This window comes from Sinocyclocheilus grahami, unplaced genomic scaffold, assembly GCF_001515645.1.
Source record: "Sinocyclocheilus grahami isolate Dianchi unplaced genomic scaffold, SAMN03320097.WGS_v1.1 scaffold568.1, whole genome shotgun sequence".
In the NCBI taxonomy this organism is placed as follows: Eukaryota; Metazoa; Chordata; class Actinopteri; order Cypriniformes; family Cyprinidae; genus Sinocyclocheilus; species Sinocyclocheilus grahami.
Genome location: NW_015505747.1, coordinates 432,517 through 452,371, shown reverse-complemented (window position 1 = coordinate 452,371; position 19,855 = coordinate 432,517). Strand labels below are relative to the sequence as shown.

Sequence of the window (19,855 nt, the reverse complement as noted above, 5' to 3'; positions counted from 1 at the left end):
CTTCGTGCTCTTTCTGAGTGGTTTAAAACCCCGGTTCCGCCTTGGACACCAGTCCTCCTATGTATCTTCTGAATACCTACTTTAACAGGGTGTTGCTACTAGGGGTCTGTTGAGACAGTTCCTTCAGCACATACAAAGAGAACGTGCGGCAGCCCCTGTGTGACAGGCCAAGACTAGTATAATCCTAGGCTCTTGGTCGTATTCCCTTAAAGGATTCTATTCCTGATTCCAAGCCTTGAGCTCTACCCCAGGCCCAGGAGTCTGGCCCTAACATGTAAGTATTTGGGGTATGTAGCCTAGGCCTTTGGCCGTAGGGAATAACGTCACTGACGGCCGTCTAACGTCCCAGGGGCGACTCCCATAGCAATATGGTAGAGTTGGTACTTAGTGCTCTCCATGGTTCTGGCATGCACTCCCCTTAGCATGGCGGCGTGGGTATACCGTTCCCCATAGCGACCCCTAGAGGACGCAGTTCGAAGTTCCCATGAAAGGGAACGTCTCAGGTTACTTATGTAACCATGGTTCCCTGAGTAGTGAATGAGACACTGCGTCCTCTAGGTTTCTTGCCATGCTGCGGACGCAAGCTTCAGACAAAGAAGTGAATGATGTGTGCTCCCGGTGCCATACTATAGTCGCAACGGTAGTGACGTCATTGCTGTCGCCGGCCAACGATTGGTGTTTTTTCAGTGTATGCTTCAGACACGGGTCACGACGAGGCGTTCCCCATAGCGACCTCTAGAGGACACAGTGTCTCGTTCCCTACTCAGGGAACCATGGTTACATAAGTAACCTGAGATGTTTTTCCAGATGATGTGCATCCAGATTAAATCTGGGAACATGAGGTTGAGAGCAAGAGAGCAGAGGCAATGATTCCCTGCAATGAGAAATCAATAAGCGTTTCATTAAAGAGGGGAGGGTTCATCACGGCCCTTTTGTCATGTATCATTCAGAATTTGATGGCCGCTGTCGATCACAAAGATAAGTAAATGAAGATGTAAGGAAAAAAGGTGAGGCGTTACAGTATTACCAGCAGACTCACGGTAACCTCACCTAACTCACTGTTAATGAGCATCTTGAGGATATGAACTGGATGTGAGAAGTCTCTTGGCTTTCATTGCCAAAGCTGAAATGAATATATTTATATTTAAAGAATAAAGACAGATTACATTTCCTTTATACCTACTGTTTTTGCTTCAGGACTCAGATTTTGACAATTTGAGTTTTTAAATGTCTCTTAAATTTCAATGGTTTCACGCTCAGGGCAGCTAATAATTGACTGCACAGAATAAATTGTGGTCGGAACACATTTATCCTTACTGCTAGAGAACCCTATTTAATGCAGTCTGGGTTGTATTTTACCTTGTGGGGGTTTGAAAATAAAGGTAGGCAGAAAAGTAAAAATGCTTAAGAAGACATTTGCCCTTTTTATGCAGTTGACTTATAGAAATAATTTTGACAAAGAGACGACAAACACGCATGTTCTTAACAGACACTTTCTTACCAAAACAATTCCAGCAAATCACATTGCTTGCGATCATTGTTGCTGTAACTGTCATGTGTATGTTTATTAAATTGACCTTGGAACACAGTTGTAGCTGCATGTTTACAGCTCTCCTTACATTATGTGATAACGTGATTGGGAGTTGTAGCCGGTGTGTGCTATCTTCGTGAGCAGGGGGAGCTGATTGAGGTTGTCTTAAAAGCTTTACATTCAGCCTCCCAGACCCACCAGACAGGAATTTTCCAAGCCGTTTTCATTCCCAACAGAACATTCCTCGCCAAGATACAGATTTCAGAAAGCCTTCTGCCTCTGATGTTCCTTGATGCTGTGAAGGTTATTTCATCAACCGCATGCAAAGTTCCTTTGCTTGCCTTTTTTTTTTTTACTTTTCTAAGATATGTATTAAAATATTAAATGTTTAATTATTTATTTGTGTGTGTGTGTGTGTACATTTGTTTGTATGTATATGTGTAATCTTAATGCGTATGTTCTATGTTAAATATATATTAAATGTTTTGTCTTTTGTTTAAATATATTACACAGTATCTGTGTAAGTATTATAAACTATATTGTTGTTTGTGTGTGTGTGTGTGTGTGTGTGTGTGTGTGTGTGTATGTATGTGTGTGTGTGTGTGTGTGTGTGTGGCAAAATCAACACATTCTTCTCTACATATCTTCATTCTATCTGTTAGTTTTCAGAAAAAGTCTGCAGAGAAGCAAATTTTGAGCTTCAGAACCATAAGCTTTAGTAATATTATAGCAAGTCTTCAGTGAGCCAGTGTGGCCTTGTGGGACTCATATTATCATATTCTCACATATGATAAATCACCATATGTTTTCTCTGACAAAAAGCCATTACATCAGAATGCTTTCATGTCCGTGAGTAGGAAAACGTTTGTCATAAACTGTGCACACTGAGCAAATAACATGTTTTCACAAAACAAACAGTACGTGCAGGGTCAGTTCTAGCTCTTCACTACAGGTAAAAGTGTGAAAAGAATGCCAAAAGTAATGTGACAGACACACTCTGTAGGTGCTGGCATGCCTACTAAACTATCTGGTGCTTTTGGTAAAAGGCCAAGAACTGTGTGTTGTTTAACAGGAAGGCACAGGAGATGTGCCCATATGCTCTTACTGGAAGCAGTATGTCATATGCAGCTCCTACAGCAATCGATATTTTACTTCAGGACCCGGATTGTTTGTACTCCTTTCTAAAATTATTCCTATAGGCCTAATGATTTGAGTAATATCTTTTTGAGTTAATGTTAAAGATTTTTGATCAAAAACAGTAAAAAATTGTAAAGCTGTGAAATATTATACATTTTCAGCAGTCATTACTCCAGTCTTCAGTGTCACATGATACTTCAGAAATTATTCTAATATGCTAATTTGCTGCTCAAGAAATATTTCTTATTTCACAGTTAAAAATAGTTGAAAATGGCAATGAATTGTGGAATTTGCAATACAATTTGATGAACAGCCTTTATTTGAAGTACTGATCTTTTGTAGCATTATAAGTGACTTGCTTGAAAACGTAATGGATATGTTTAAAAGTAAAAAAAAATATCCTTAAAATCATACATGTCAATGTGTTAATATTAAAATATAATTTTATTATACAAGCTACGCACGCCCACAAAAATTGTGGTTGGCACAAAACTTTCCCCCCCATATTCCTTATTGCAAATGAGTTATTTTGTTGATGTTGTATAAACTACTTTGCATAGTTTTGTTAATGTTTTGGTTATTAGGCTGTTCTACCAAGTGACAGATGAATTTTCACCAAAATACTGTAGAATTTGATTGGACTGTTTTCTCGTCCTCTTCTCTTTTTAAAAGACTTTTTTTGTACTAAAAATGGCTCTTTGGTCCTTATAAACTGAATGTGACGATAATAACCAGCGATGACAAACTGAAGGTTTAAGGAACTTGACAACATCTTCTGAAAATTAATACGACAGTCGGTGTAACTGTGACAGCGCTGACAGAAAAACTGCCTAAGTTTGGGGACTGACACGAAAACATTGTCAAAAACCCATCACTTTCCATCAGGTAGGAATTTACAGCTCAGCAACTGTTGTGGCAGTAATGTTTTCTCTGTGTCATCACAAATTACCCTCCCAGCCAGTGCAGCAACAGATTCAGTGAAATTGGTTCCCCTGTGATTAGATTTTCTCCTCTCTCCCACACAGTCCTGTTTGAAAGTCTATACTGTGTGTGCGGTAATTAACATGGTATTACATGGCCTCGGGGCCACTCCAGGGGCCCTTGCGAGAGCCGTAGCTAAGCTGCAGTGGATGTCATTGTCCTCCTGTCACACTGCTGTCCGAGGCTCAAGACTATGGTAATGCTCACCGTTCGGTATTTCACTCCACATTCTCACATTTAACAATGCATTCATATGGAATTCGGTCAGAAGGACTTTAACGCATTCACTGCCCTAGATATATGGCATTGTTCCCTTGTTACTAGGGAGTTTAAGTCACCTGTAAATGTCACTTGCATTAATTAAGACTTGATACTGACTGTGTATGAGGAGGCTTGAGTCATCATACTAGTAGTACAGAGTCACTAGCGTAGCAGGACAGACGTTTCATTAGAAGGAAAGACAAAAATATTGGGTGAAATCTCTTACACGGCAAAATGAGATAATGTGAAGTTGTTGCATCGAAGTGACAGTTCATGCAAAAAATTATATCATTTACTCATCCTCATATCGATCCAAACCTGTATGACTTCTTATTCTTCTGTGTTTATTTTAAACACAATAGAATGTATTTTCAACAGATTTTTTATACAATGAAAAACAACACGGGAACCCATTAACTTAAATTGAATAGAAAAACAGAACACATTGTTCAAAACATTTTTTCCCCAAAAAAGTCAGTGAACAACATAAGGGTAAGTCAAATATGGCAGCATTTTCATTGTTTTAACTATGCCTTTTAGGATGTACTTTTACCTAATCCGACCCTTAAAGATGACTTTCATTGGTATGACCCAGGGCTCTCAAACTACTAAAGATAGTTTCATACGCTTCAAGTATTATCCTTAAATCCAGCTCACAAGTCAATTTTCACCACCTACTTTTGGTATGACCTTTTAATGTTAGCCTGACGTTCTAGTAAGGATTGTTAAAAGGTAACTTATACTAGGCCCAAAAATGTATCACTTTGGACAATTAAGTCACTTATAAAAATGCTTAAACTTTAAGACACTGGGGTCTCATTTATAAAACTCACTGTAGATTTAATCTTAAAAGTGTACGTACGCACAAAAGCTAGATTTTGCATACACACAAAAGTTTTCAGATTTATAAAACCATGTGTACGCCAGAACCTGCTCAAAAATCCCGGTCAGGGGAAGATTGTGCATATGTGCATCTCCACCCCGTCTCCTCCCAGAAATCACCATATATGGCGCTTACAACACCTTGTTTTACCATGCATAACCTCATCTGCATATCATTTCCATGCCCATCCACGTGACACCATGTTTACCACGGTCAAAGGTACAAGATTTCAATTGTTTTAAACTATTCAAATCAAATTAAATTTATGCAGTTTTGCTGATAAGGTGAACATCTTTTAGCTATTTTTAGTGGAAACAGATAGGCCTATATTTATTGCAGTGTAAATACAATCACTGACAAAGTATTTTAAAAAGGAAACATGCACACCTTACCGTTTTCTTCAAGTTCTATTCTTCAAATACAGTGGTATTTTTGTGTTTTTAATGTTGTGGAGATGCCTTCACACCCATGCAGCTGCGGTTGTACAGTAAGCTATTATCATTGGACCTATTCGAACCGGACAATGGACTGTTCGAACCTCCAAATCCAGCAGTGTCTGCCATAATATCGAAGTAAGTGCGCATCATTGATCATTGTTCTCGCTAAAAATATTTTCTCATAACATTAGATCTACAGTTTAATTTAAAGATCAATTATTTTGCACCTATAGCACTCCTCGCTGTCATTAAATAGCATGCCACAGGAAAAGTGATCAAGCGAAACACTACAAATGTCTAAATTCATATAATTTTGGTTTAACTTCAGCATAATGACTTTGTGATTTCAGTTCTTATCTCCATTAATGAAAGTGGAATATTTAATGTAAATGTGCATAACGACATGAAAACAGAGTTTAAAATCGTTGTTTACTTCATTAATTTTCTCACTCCAGGAGAGTTTGTACGCATGGGTCAGAGTTTGCGTGCATGTGCGCAAATTATCCCGTCAAGTTTGTTTTTATAAATTCCAGCTTTTGCGTAAGTGGCGTATGCCTCTTTCAGTGCAGGTTTTGTGCGTACGCAACGGTTATAAATGAGGCCCCTGGTCTTAATGAGATTTTTAGTGGAAGTGATTATTTTGTATCTAATGCAATGCGATTCAGATGTTTCATGAGGCTTAAGAGTCCAGATACTTTTTTGGCGCCATTATATATATTTTTCTTCATGGCTTATTATAGGTCTAAAACACAAATGTAAATTTGTGGTAAAAGCTGCAGGCTAGGTGACAACAAACAAGCCAGCATGCATCCATCAGGAAGGTGTAGTTATGCTTGTCTATACCGGACGTGTGGTGCAACAAAACTAGATCTCTCTCCCATTACAGTCAACAGAGCTGTCTAAACTGGAAGCACCCCGATGTGCCTTCAGCTCATGGACATCCTCTTTCTATTTTTACCTTGCTGCACAGCTAGTCCAGCCACTTATTTTTTGACTGCAATAAAATGTCTCTGTTTACAAATGTCAAATGCGTTATTAGATGGATGTGTATTTTAGTCTTTGTTAAATAACTTCTGACTGTTTCATCAAAGACAGTTTGTGATGTTTCTGGCCTCTTAATGAGACCTGCCTGATGTGCAGTTGCCGTATTCAAGAACCAGAATTCCAGGCATCATTAGTTCTCTGAACATGTAGAGCTGTGCGCTACTGTAGATGTAAGGGACACTGAACTGTATAAATATGTATTGTGACTCATTCTACATGTTACACCATTCACTGCCAGTAGGTGGCACCAACTGACTGTCTTCATGAGTGAGTCAAAAAATCATTCACTGAAACACACTGATTTATTCAGCATTAAATCAGGTGTCTTCTTTATCTGTGAGTCATTAAATCATGCACTTGATTTGAACACACAGATTCATTCAGGAGCAAAACATTACTACTGTGTTTTGCTTGCAGATGCTCAGTGTTAATGCTTTGTGTGGAACTAACTTGGCGGAGCATAAACAGACAAGGTAAATGTCTGGTTCACAGAACGTGTTTTTGCATGAGAAACATGCAAGGTGCATCTAAAAAAATGTTTATATCATGAAAAAGTTCTTTTTTTGTGACTTATTTCAAAAAGTGAAACTTTCGTATATTCTAGATTCATTACATGCAAATTAAAACATTTCAAAAGTTTTTTTTGTTTGTTTTAATTTAGATTATTAGAGCTTACAGCTCATGAAAGTCAAAAAATCCAGTATCTATATATATTAGAATATTTACATTTGAGTTTCATTAAATGACCATCCCTACAGTATAAATTCCAGGTATCTCTTGTTCTTTGAAACCACAATAATGGGGAAGACTGCTGACTTGGCAATGGTCCAGAAAACAAACATTGACACCCTCCACAAAGAGAGTAAGTCACAGAAGGTCATTACTGAAAGGAGTGGCTGTTCACAGAGTGCTGTATCAAAGCATATTAAATGCAAAGTTGACTGAAAGGAAGAAATTGGGTAGAAAAAAGCAAAAAAGTAGTGCACAAGCAACAGGGACAACCGCAAGCTTGAGAATACTGTCAAGCAAAGCTGATTCAAACACTTGGGAGAGCTTCACAAGGAGTGGACTGTAGCTGGAGTCAGTGCATCAAGAGTCACCACACTCAGACGTCTTCAGGAAAAGGGTTGCCAAACCACTTCTGAAACAGAAACAACGTCAGAATCATCTTACCTGGGCTAAGGAGAAAAAGAACTGGACTGTTGCTCAGTGGTCCAAAGTCCTCTTTTCAGATAAAAGTACATTTTGCATTTCATTTGGAAATCAAAGTCTGGAGGAAGACTGGAGAGGCACAGAATCCAAGCAGCTTGAAGTCCAGTGTGAAGTTTCTGCAGTCAGTGATGATTTGGGGTGCCGTGACGTTTGCTGGTGTTGGCCTATTGTGATTTATCAAGTCCAAAGTCAATGCAGCCGTCTACCAGGAGATTTTGGAGCACTTTATACTTCCATCTGCTGAGAAGGCTCAATAGTGCCTCAGCAGTGCCACAGGCTTATTGCTTCCATGCCACACCTCACTGATGCTGCCATTTGTGCTAAAGGAGCCCCGTCCGAGTATTGATTGCATAAATGAACAAACTTCTCTGATTTGAAAATCCTGGTTTTGATTGCTCTTAGAAAATATTCAAATATTTTGAGATAATGGATTTGTGACTTTCATGAGTTGTAAGCTCTAACCATCAAAATTAAAACAAACAAAAAAAACTTTTGAAATGTTTTACTTTACACGTGATGAATCTAGAATATATGAAAGTTTCACTTTTTGAAATAAGTTACAAAAAAATTAACTTTTTCACGATATTCAAATTTTTTGTGATGCACCTGTATTGTGGAATGGGAAAAAAATCACAGGAAGACTGTAACAGAAACGCTGCTCTAGATATGCCATCTTTCTCTAGTTACAAGGGAATTTAAGTCACCTGTAAATGTCATTTGCTTTAATTAAGACTTGGGTATTTTGTACTGACTGTGTACAAGGAGATTTGGGTCATCGTACTAATAGTGCAGAGTCATTTGCATAGAGGGACGGACATTTCATTAGGGAAAAACAAAAAATGTTCAGTGAAATCAAAGTGTTCTTGCATTGTAAAGAGTAAAAGGGATAACTTACTAAAAATGTCAATTCTGTTCTAATTTTCTTTTAAAAGGAGATTGTAAACAGTTTTTGTTCATACAATGAAATTGCTGTTCCCTTTCGATACTTCATTCGTACTGCGTCTTGCTAGACGCATATGGGAAAAAAAGCCTTTTTTTTCCTGAACTGAAGCCTATTTCTTTCATGCAGTGAAACTGCACGGCCATTGGTTCGTGCAGGGCTTTAAAACGAATCAATGGCGCGGCAGCGGAGCTGCACGAGCCTATGGCAACGAAGCCCGCCAAAGCCCGCCAGAATGGGCGGGGCATCTGGCTATATAAGCGGGCGCTCGCCACAGGATTCTCAGATTTCTTCTTCTTCAGCGACGACTCTACGTTCATCACTGATCCTGAAAGCCTGCTCGCCGTTGACATGCCTTCGCAGCTGGAATCGGGACCTCTCAGCACAGCTGACCTGCTTCTCCGCCGCTACAGCGATCGGTCCGTTTCCCCTGCCGCCAATCTGGCGATTCTAAAAGAGCTTATTTCTAGCAGGTAAGCCCTAAAAGAGCAAATTCTAGCAACGTTGTTGCAAATGTCGCTCTGCGAGTGTGGTTCGTGCAGGGAAACTTGCACGATGCAGAAGAGCAATGAGTATGTCATCTGTCTGGGCAGACCCCACGCAGAGACTGCTCTTTCACCGAGACGGAATGCTCACTCGAGCATGAGTTTCGCTCTTCTCCACTCGTCGACCGCCTTCACTGGAGGCAGCTCCGCTCTCCCGTTTCTCCTCTCTCAGTGAGCCTCGAAGAGAGAAACAACAGAGTCAGGGAGCTAAGCAACCGGGTCTGAGCGATCGCATGCCGGCACTGTACCTGCGTGCTCACTCTCCCCATTGCACTTGGATCCGCCGCAGAAGGGCAGTGAGCTACGCGCTTACTGAGACAAAATGCTCACTCGAGCATGAGTCTCACTCTTCTCCATTCGCGGTCCGCCTCCACTGGAGACAGCCCCGCTCTTCCATTTCTCCTCTCTCAGCGAGCCTCGGAGAAAGAAACAGCGGAGTCAAGGAGCTAAGCAACTGGGTCTGAGCGATCGTATGCCGGCACTGTACCCGCTTGCTCGCTCTCCCCGTTGCACTCGGATCCGCCGCAGAAGGGCAGTGAGCTACGCGCTTACTGAGACAGAATGCTCACTCACGTTTCTCCTCTCTCAGCAAGCCTCGGAGAGAGAAACGAATGGAGCTTGGGAAATAAGCAACCGGGTCTGAGCGATCTCACGCTGACACAGAGCCTGCGTACTCGCCCTCCCCGCTGCGCTTCGATCCGTGTCTCACATGAAAGGATTAGTGCCCCTCTTTACATTGAGCGGCTTTATCCTACAAAGTAGATCGGAGCAGATGCTGCCGATGACAGCTTCAAAATTGTGTGTGTGTCACTATGGCTGCGCTCACAAAAGTAGTTGCCCCCGTTCGTTCGCGGAAGGAGGCCCCGCCTCCCCACGCTCATGTTTCTCTCCTCCCAGCTACCTTGGAGGAAGCAACAATGAGCTCACGGGTTGAAAGATCAGACTCTACACACATCATGCGTGCTTAATCTGCCAGTGTGTGTTACACATGAGGATCTAAGCACTTTGTTATAAAAAGATCAAAGCGAAACGCAGGCAGCTTCGCACGAGCATGAGTCTCGCTTTTCTCCACTCGCGGACCGCCTTTCACTGAACAGCCCCGCTCTCACGTTTCTCCCCTCTCAGCAAGCCTCGGAGAGAGAAACGAATGGAGCTTGGGAAATAAGCAACCGGGTCTGAGCGATCTCACGCTGACACAGAGCCTGCGTACTCGCCCTCCCCGCTGCGCTTCGATCCGTGTCTCACATGAAAGGATTAGTGCCCCTCTTTACATTGAGCGGCTTTATCCTACAAAGTAGATCGGAGCAGATGCTGCCGATGACAGCTTCAAAATTGTGTGTGTGTCACTATGGATGCGCTCACAAAAGTAGTTGCCCCCGTTCGTTCGCGGAAGGAGGCCCCGCCTCCCCACGCTCATGTTTCTCTCCTCCCAGCTACCTTGGAGGAAGCAACAATGAGCTCACGGGTTGAAAGATCAGACTCTACACACATCATGCGTGCTTAATCTGCCAGTGTGTGTTACACATGGGGATCGGTGCACCTCGTTATACGAGCAGCTTAATCCTCCAATGCAGATCAAAGCTAAACTCATGCAGCCTCGCATTTGTGTGTGCGTTGCTAAGCCCCGCCTCCCCCGTTCTAGTGTTTCTCTCCAACCAGTTACTCGGAGGCAGAAATTACAAACTCGTGGGTATGATCGATCAGGCGTGAGTGATTAAAGCCGGCAGGGCCCCCGCTTGCGTCACTCTCCACGCAGCACTTTGACAGGGCAAACTTCCTCTTCCATTACTCGTAAGTGTTCTGCCCCCATGCGGCCAGTAACCCGAGTTAATTCAACCCCTTGTCATGCGAGCCGAGGTCTGGCAGGCCATCCCCGGGGTGTCGGAATGGGTTATGGGGATAATAAAGCGAGGATATTCACTCCAATTCGCTCGAAGACCCCCGTGCTTCAGCTGCGTGGTCCCCATCTCTGTGCAGAGCAAGGACACCCATGTCCTGCGCTCAGAGGTGATGGATTTGCTGGCAAAAGGAGCCGTGGAAAGGGTTCCTCCAGCCCAGAGCGTGTCAGGCCTTTACAGCCATTACTTCCTCGTCCCCAAAAGAGATAGTGGCCTCCGGCCCATCCTCGATCTCAGACACCTGAATCGCGCCCCCATAAGGGGGTCGTTCAGGATGATTACACTGAAACAGATCCTCGCGCAAATTCGCTCGAGAGACTGGTTCTTTTCCCTGCACCTGAAGGATGCATACGTTCACATCCAGATAGCCCCTCGTCACAGGCCATTCTTGAGATTCGCCTTTGAGGATGTGGCTTATCAATATACGGTCCTTCCCTTCGGGCTGTCCCTGGCCCCCCGCACTTTTACGAAGTGCATGGATGCGGCTCTCTCCCCTCTGAGACAGATGGGAGTCCGTATTATCAATTACCTCGACGACTGGCTCGTCCTGGCTCAGTCGGAGGCAGAACTAATATCTCACAGAGCCCTCCTCCTCAGCCACCTGGAGTGCCTGGGACTCAGGGTCAATTTTGCCAAGAGCTCATTGCTTCCCAGCCAACGAATCTCGTTCCTGGGAACAATCTTCAACTCAGCTCAAATGAAAGCTGTAGTCATGCCAGAACGAGCTCTGGCCATACGGAGACTGGCGACCTCCTTCAAGATCGGTACCGCTCACCCTCTCAAAGTGTTTCAAAGTATGCTGGACCTCATGGCAGCAGCATCTCCAGTGTTACAGTTGGGTCTGCTTCGTATACGCCCCCTTCAGCGCTGGTTGAAACCACGGTTTCCATTCCATGCGTGGCGTCACGGACACCTGCATATCAGGGTGAGTCAGGCCTGGAAGAACTCCCGTTGGATGGAACATGGGCGTGGCCATGGGGATGGTTCACAGAAGGACAGTTGTCACGACAGACGCCTCCAACTCAGGTTGGGGGGCACTGTGCGAGGGCATACCGACCTTTGGCCACTGGTCGATGGCGGAAAAAGGCTTCCACATCAACTGCCTAACTGGAAATGTTAGCAGTATGTCGAGCATGTCAGTTCTTCCTGCCAGTCCTGAAAGGGCACCATGTGCTAATCCGATTGGACAACATGTCGGTTGTGTTCTATATAAATCGCCAGGGAGGCCTCTCTTCAAAGCGCCTCTACATGCTAGTGGAGCGCTTCTTAGAGTGGGCTCAACCCAACCTGCGCTCGCTAAAGGCAGTGCATATACCGGGTAAATTGAACCGGGGAGTGGACATGTTATCAAGGAGCAATGTCCCCTCAGGAGAATGGACGCTCCATCCACAAACGGTTCAGAAAATCTGGGAGATCTTCGGCAAGGCCGAGGTAGACCTCTTCGCCTCAGAAGACAACTCTCACTGCCAAATTTATTTCTCAAAGACCAGGGATGCGTTGGCCCACGATTGGCCCAACCTCCTTCTTTATATGCCTTCCCCCCGATCGCTCTGATCCCACAGGTAATTAGGCAAGTGAGGGAACAAAAACACAGGGTTCTCCTGGTAGCCCCCCTGTGGATGAACCAGCTGTGACTATCAGAGCTGACTCAGCTACTGATAGCAGCCCCTTGGCCTGTTCCACTTAGATGGGATCTCCTCTTTCAAGCAAATGGGACATTATGGCATCCTCGGCCCGACCTGTGGGCCCTGCACCTCTGGCCGTTAAACGGGAGCCTTCGTGCCTCCCAGAGCGAGTCTTAAACACAATTTCGGAGGCTAGAGCTCCGTCTACAAGATGCCTCTATGCCTTAAAGTGGTCTTTTTTCTCCACCTGGTGTTTAAACCGCGGCAAAGACCCTCTCACTTCTGAATTAGCAGAGGTGCTGTCTTTTCTACAAGAGCTGCTGGATAAGGGTCGCTCCCCATCCACGCTCAAAGTCTATGTGGCGGCTATAGCGGCCTCTCATGTCCCTATTGAGGGCCAATCAGTGGGCAGAAATAGCACGGTCATCCGCTTCCTGAAGAGTGCAAGGAGGCTGAATCTGCCTCGTCCCCCTACCATCCCTTCATGGGATCTGCCCACTGTGCTGAGGGCCCTGAAGGGCCCCGCTTTCGAGCCGCTACAGGCCGCCAACATTAGGTCGCTATCGCTAAAGACTGCTCTGCTTCTAGCACTAGCATCAGTAAAGAGAATAGGGGACCTGCAGGCGCTCTCAATTAGCCCTGCCTCTCTGGAATTCGAGCCTAACGACTCTGAAGTCATCCTGAAACCGAGGCACGGTTACTTACCTAAAGTGCTGCCCACTCCATTCAGAGCACAGGTCATTACACTCTCCGCGCTTCCTCCAACTGAAGAGGACAGAAAGCTATCTCTGCTCTGCCTCGTCAGGGCGTTGAGAATCTATATTGAGTGTTCCGCTCCCTATAGGCGATCAGAACAACTCTTTGTCAGCTACGGTCACCGCACCAAGGAGTTTCCGGTTATGAAGCAAAGACAGTGGATAGTAGACGCCATCTCGCTAGCATACTCTTCCTTGGGCCTCCAATGCCCCATTGGAGTATGGGCCCACTCGACTAGAGGCATCGCCTCGTCGTGGGCATGGTCCAGTGGTGTGTCCATAGTGGATATTTGTGAGGTGGCCGGCTGGGCCTCACCGTCCACATTTGCGAGGTTTTATAACCTGGAAGTCCCGGCCTTACAGGCCAGGGTCCTCTCCACTTGAAATGGCACGCGCTGCATAAACAGACATGCCACGCCCAAGTTCTCTGGTATTGTTCACCTGTTAGCTCTCGACCCCTGGGTGTCGAAGTTACGGGTATACTCTGGAACGATTAACCAGGCTGGGTGTGACCTAGAAAGCTCAGCCCGTTTTAGCCTTGGGTTATTGTTGACTTCTCTATAAGCAGTGGTTGCTTATGGAAGTTATACCTTTAGTCGTTCCACTACATTAGCACGGCGTGATTGGACTGTTCCCATATGTGTCTAACAAGACGCAGTACAAGTGAAGTATCGAAAGGGAACGTACTCGGTTACTAATGTAACCTTGGTTCCCTGAGATACGGGAACGAGTACTGTGTTGTTTGCCGTGATATGTAGCTGCACGACTCAGTTGTCGCTTCAGTCGAAGTAAACCTGAGAATACTGTGGCGAGCGCCCGCTTATATAGCCAGATGCCCCCCCATTCTTGCGGGCTTTGGTGGGCTTCGTCGCCATAGGCTCGTGCAGCATGAACCAATGGCCGTGCAGTTTCACTGCATGAATGAAATAGGCTTCAGTTCAGGAGAAACAATATGCGTCTAGCAAGACGCAGTACTCATTCCCATATCTCAGGGAACCGAGGTTACGTTAGTAACCGAGTACGTTTTCATTGTCCAAACAATGAAAGTCAGTGGGGTCAAATGTTGTTTTGGACCCCACTGACTTTCATTGTTTGGACAAAAACTAATTTTTTGTGATCCACTGAACTCAATGACATGAGGGTGAGTAAATTGCCCCTATTTGTGTCTAAAATGTAAGTTACTAAATATCTAAGGGGGTATGAAATGGATAATCAAATAGTCCTTAATATTTCCACATCTACAATAAACACATTCTGGAAGTTTAATGTTTCAAAGTAAGTCCCCAGTGAAAAATTAGAATTTTTAGTTTCCACCCTTCTAAAATGGCAGGATTTGAAATTGCCCCAGTCATGATGTCGGGATTTTCTACTACACTTGCCTTAACATGTACACAGTGGGTACGGAAAGTATTCAGACCCCCTTACATTTTTCACTCTTTGTTATATTGCAGCCATTTGCTAAAATCATTTAAGTGATTTTTTTTTCCTCATTAATGTACACACAGCACCCCATATTGACAGAAAAACACAGAATTGTTGACATTTTTGCAGATTTATTAAAAAAGAAAAACTGAAATATCACATGGTCCTAAGTATTCAGACCCTTTGCTCAGTATTTAGTAGAAGCACCCTTTTGATCTAATACAGCCATGAGTCTTTTTGGGAAAGAGGCAACAAGTTTTTCACACCTGGATTTGGAGATCCTCTGCCATTCCTCCTTGCAGAGCCTCTCCAGTTCTGGCAGGTTGGATGGTAAACGTGATGGTGTGCTCTTAACAACTCATGTCAGTTCATCAATCACAAGAGCAGTACTGCTGTGAGGGTAAGATGTCGAGTCAGACCATCCGTCGTTGTTCTGTCCCTGAATGTAAACAAACTGCATGGCGTTTACCGATTACCTGCAGCAAAGTGGATTTAGTCATATTAAATAATATTTTTGTCTGCAATTTAAAACAGTTAATTCAAATGTTACGGCATTAAGGGCATTTTTAGGTTACCTGACAGAACTGTTTGTGCTGTACAAGTTGCCAACATTTCTTATGTCACTTGCCGATTCTGTTCAAACAGTCTGAAATAGTATACACATTTCCACCTTTTTCGTAACCAGTTACAGATCCATAAGTTTGCAGGTTTCTTTCAACTGTGTGTGCTGTTCTTCTGGGAATCTCAGGTGGAGGCGCGTGGAGTCTAAACGAGACGCTCCTGAGGTTGCATCTCAATGAGCTGAAAGAGAGCACACAGCTGTAATGATAAACAGAGCCAAAGCTGCTGCTGGGCTTTTGCTTGTATACTCTATCAGGGAATTTCTCCTTCAAATGGAGCTGGTTTGTTTTCAGAAATGAAAGGGTCATGTACTCAGTGTGCTTAGATATTGAAAGAAATGCCTCATGCTGAGGGAGTGGTGTTGAAAGAGACATGCTGGTATTAAATTTGATTGTTTTCTCTCTAGCAAGTTGTCAATATACTGTATATCTATTATTATTTTGCCTGTAGATTCTGATGTTGTAAAAATTATATAGATATACATTTATACATACATACATACATTTATATATACAAACACACACACACACACACACACACACACACACACACACACATATATATATATATATATATATATATATATATATATATGTGTGTGTGTGTGTGTGTGTGTGTGTGTGTGTGTGTGTGTTTGTATATTTAGAGGTCTACACGGGTCCAAAAATTCGAACCCGAAGAGACCCATAAATGTGCTACACTGAACCGACCCGGACCCTTCTATTATTTTGAAAGTTGGACCCGGGCCCTTGCAGAACCGAGAAATGTCAAAAATATACTACCTGGAACCGACGCAGACTGTCAATTATTTGAAAGATGGACCCGAACCCGGCCGGGAAGACACAGACCCGACTGGACCCGATCGGCACATATTCCACAGAAAATTGCTATTAACAAGTCGATAAACAAGTTGCGAAAATTTAACTTTTTGTCTTACCTAATGTAAGAAGCCTTCTCCCTTGTACCTGACTGTGATGCACACAATTTTCCTTGCCAAGAAAGTTCCATCCGTGTTATTCCTCTCTTGACAATTGAAAAGCGTAATCCACTCATTATTCCAGTTTCAAAAGTCCACTTGCTGTCACGGTAACGGATGACAAATGCGACTTTGCAGTTGTGCAGTTTTTGTATCTCGAGTCAACTTGCATAATAATCTAGACTCTTTGCCCATTTGGATTATAATAACGAGTGCCATGGCTGCTGACATTAGCGCTACTTATTTGCTATCATCTCTGTGCTCTCACATCACTCATGAAGGTATCCATTATCACCGTGCATGTGCATTAACTCCGCCCACGCTGCTTCTGATGATGTTACTCGTGTTTTTTTTTTTTTTTCCCCACCTTTTCAAATTACCGACTCACACTTTTCTCATCCTAATTGTACAAGTTGAAAGTTACAAAACAACACACGCACAGTGCCGACTGACTCTGATAACGGACGGATGTTCTCCGAGTCCGATCGACTCGGGTATTACACACAATGTTAAACAGACCCGGGACCCGAAGTAATAGATTGGGACCCGACCCAGACCCGGCTGACCATTTAAAATATAGCCCTGAACCTGTATGGATTCCGGGTCGGGTCTCGGGTCCTCCGTGTATACCTCTAGTGTGTGTGTGTGTGTGTGTGTGTGTGCGCGTGCGTAAAAGTGTGCATATCTGGGGAAATATTGATATCTGTACCATTGACTGTAAAGAAAGATGGACGACGCGTCTCCACTTCCTTCCACTAAGGGAAGCCAAAGTATCTCAGTATGGCCGCTGTCATCTTGAGTAAATTACGTAATTTGGAGCCAGAGTCTGCGCAGTAGTGTCGTGAAGTGGAGCCGCGGTATCAAACTCCTGCCCAAACTCCCGCAGACACAATCAACCATAACGACACGCCCCATTTTTATAGCATGAAATTACTAGCTAAAATCAAACTTATCACAAAAACAAGCAATTAAACATATATCAGCGTGATAACAACTACCTTAAATGACCAAAACCATCTTTCAGAAAATTGTATTGGAAGTGTAATTTATTTTTTTATTTTGACTCAAGTCCCATTCGTTTACATGGAGAGGGTGGGGTTTATGACCTGTACTGCAGCCAGCCACCAGGGGGCGATCAAAGAGCCCACATCTTCACTTTTCAGGACGTGTGAGGCACACCCGATCTGTACACATTTACTTTGTATTTCTTTAGAAAGAATGATTTTGTTTTTTACAAATATGAAGCTAATAAACAAGATAGTATGTGATATGTATGTTATTTTCATGAGATTTGGGGAATTTTCATTATATGACTGTCAGTAATTAACAATCGGTCCCTATAGATTCTCTTTGCCACCTGGAAAATTCTCAGTCCCTTAAAGTGTATAACGGCCGGGAAGCAAGAAAACGCACATTAAATTGTATTCTCAAAACTTTATTCATAGATACAAGGATATTATATAGGCATATGTCGAGGGGAGTTTCAACCCTTTAACCAATGAGGATATAGATGACATACATATAGGATGTTGGCCAAGAATATGTGTTATATAAAATGGCCACATGTACAGGAAAATATGGACATATTAGGAATAAACTTGGCGAAGGATGCTGAACTATCTTCATAGTTCATCATGAACCCCATTACCTTGGAGTCCTAGCTATCGTGTCCTCATTTGAACATTTGAACCAAGAAATCTAATGCATACATGTGCGCATGCGTACCTCAAATATGAGTAAGAGATATTAAAACATAATACCAGAGAGAGAGCAGATCAGATGGAGGAGGGGGGAATCAGAGAGAGACAACAGTGTGCTGTACAGGGAGGGCGAGCAGAGAGGGAGAGAAAAAAAGGAGGGTGAAAACATCTGGAACCAATACAGACAGAGAGTTTTTTCTAACAATGACCAAAAGCCACATTACATACGTAAATGGAAGTTATTACAAACACTTGATGGTAGGGGTGGGTGATATGACCAATATCTTATATCATGATATGAGTAATTTTATTTCGTAGTAATGATATATCAAGATATAGTTATTTTTGCTTTAAATACACTTCTGTCACTTTAAAGGGATAGTTCAGCCAAAAATGAAAATTATGTCATTAATTACTAACCCTCATGTCCTTCCAAACCCATAAGACCTCCGTTCATCTTCGGAACGCAAATTAAGATATTTTTGATGAATTCTGAGAGCTCTCTGACCCTCCCATACACAGAAAAGATACTACTACAGTCAAGGTCCAGGAACGTAGCAAGGACATCGTTCAAATAATCCATGTGACATCAGTGGTTCAACCGTAATTTTACGAAGCTACGATAATACTTTTTGCATTTGTAACAAAACAAACGTAAAAAAACGTATGCTGTTCTGTGTCAGCTGCGCCACGCGGATACGTTGTGTACATTGTTTATGCTTTGATCTGAACAAAAACAATCCACATACAAATGTGCGTACGTAACTGTTCAAGGCATATAAAGCAGCAAAAATAACTCTGTTCAATATTCCCTTGCGCTATGAGCACCGTCTTTACGTGCTCGTGCCTCTCTGACAGCGCTCAAAAACAGTCTCTCTGACAGCGCGTGCATATAGCTAAATTAGTTCTGTTTTCGTTGCTGATTGCATTTCAACAGCTTAAAATCACTTGTATCGCAATGCTTAAATGAAAAGCAATGCTTAAACTTGTGCAAGCGATAAGTTTTCATGACCAGGTTACACAGCAACATCACGTGAGCCTGTAACTGAGGTCCCTACTGGTTGACACATTTTTACTTGTTAATCGTGTCTATAGGTACTGTATATTGCCCACCCCCCACTTGATGGTGCTTTAAAATGAGTTTTATTTAAAAAGCATAGTCTAAATCTTATAGATGGTCTTATAAAACAAATTATGCTAATTGTAGCTCTTATGCACCGGTTACCCTGATGAGATTATACATCAGGATGTATTTTGTCAAAAGAATTCATATATGGTCAAAAACAAAAATGTTCTGTTTTCTAGAAAGACACTTTATAATAAAATGATTAATGCATATTGGGATCAAAGCGATGGGGACCAGGAGACCATTAGACTATAAGCCATGGATGAAAAGGTTTTATAAAATGAAAAATTGGTTGCTGAAATGTTCTGCACTGGTTGTGCACTGTGTAGATGAAAACAAGGGCTTTAACGACCTTATGCTTATGTTCAACTCTGCAAAAGGGCTGTTGAATGTAATTAATGTTCAACAGGTTAGCTGTTAGCACGCCGGGACAGGATGTACCTGATGGCCTTAGTCTGCTTTGGTCAGCGGAGAACCGCTGGGCAAGTTCTCCACCGTGTCGCCAACAGGCCGGCTTGGGACACGGGAGAGAACCAATCGTGCCCCCGAGAACCAATCGTGCAACCTTGAGGGCTCGGGACACGGTGAAAGTCTTCACTTGAGCCCTACCCCTACGGCGGCCCGGGAAAGCATAGCCATTATTTCTGGATCCGATCCAGGCATTGCTACGGTCCCGGAGGAGAGTAGCGCAGCCGAATCTTCCTCTCCAGAAAGCTCTGGCTCACCCTCCGATGCTGCAATCGACATCCGATCGTCGGGGG

At 43.2% G+C, this 19,855-nt stretch overlaps 1 protein-coding gene across 1 annotated transcript in view; it reads left to right on the top strand.

Annotated features, from left to right (window-relative positions):
• Positions 1-19,855, top strand: part of thsd7ba (thrombospondin, type I, domain containing 7Ba) — a 201,750-nt gene that overhangs the window by 64,810 nt on the left and 117,085 nt on the right. The gene's annotated exons all lie outside the window — the stretch shown is intronic.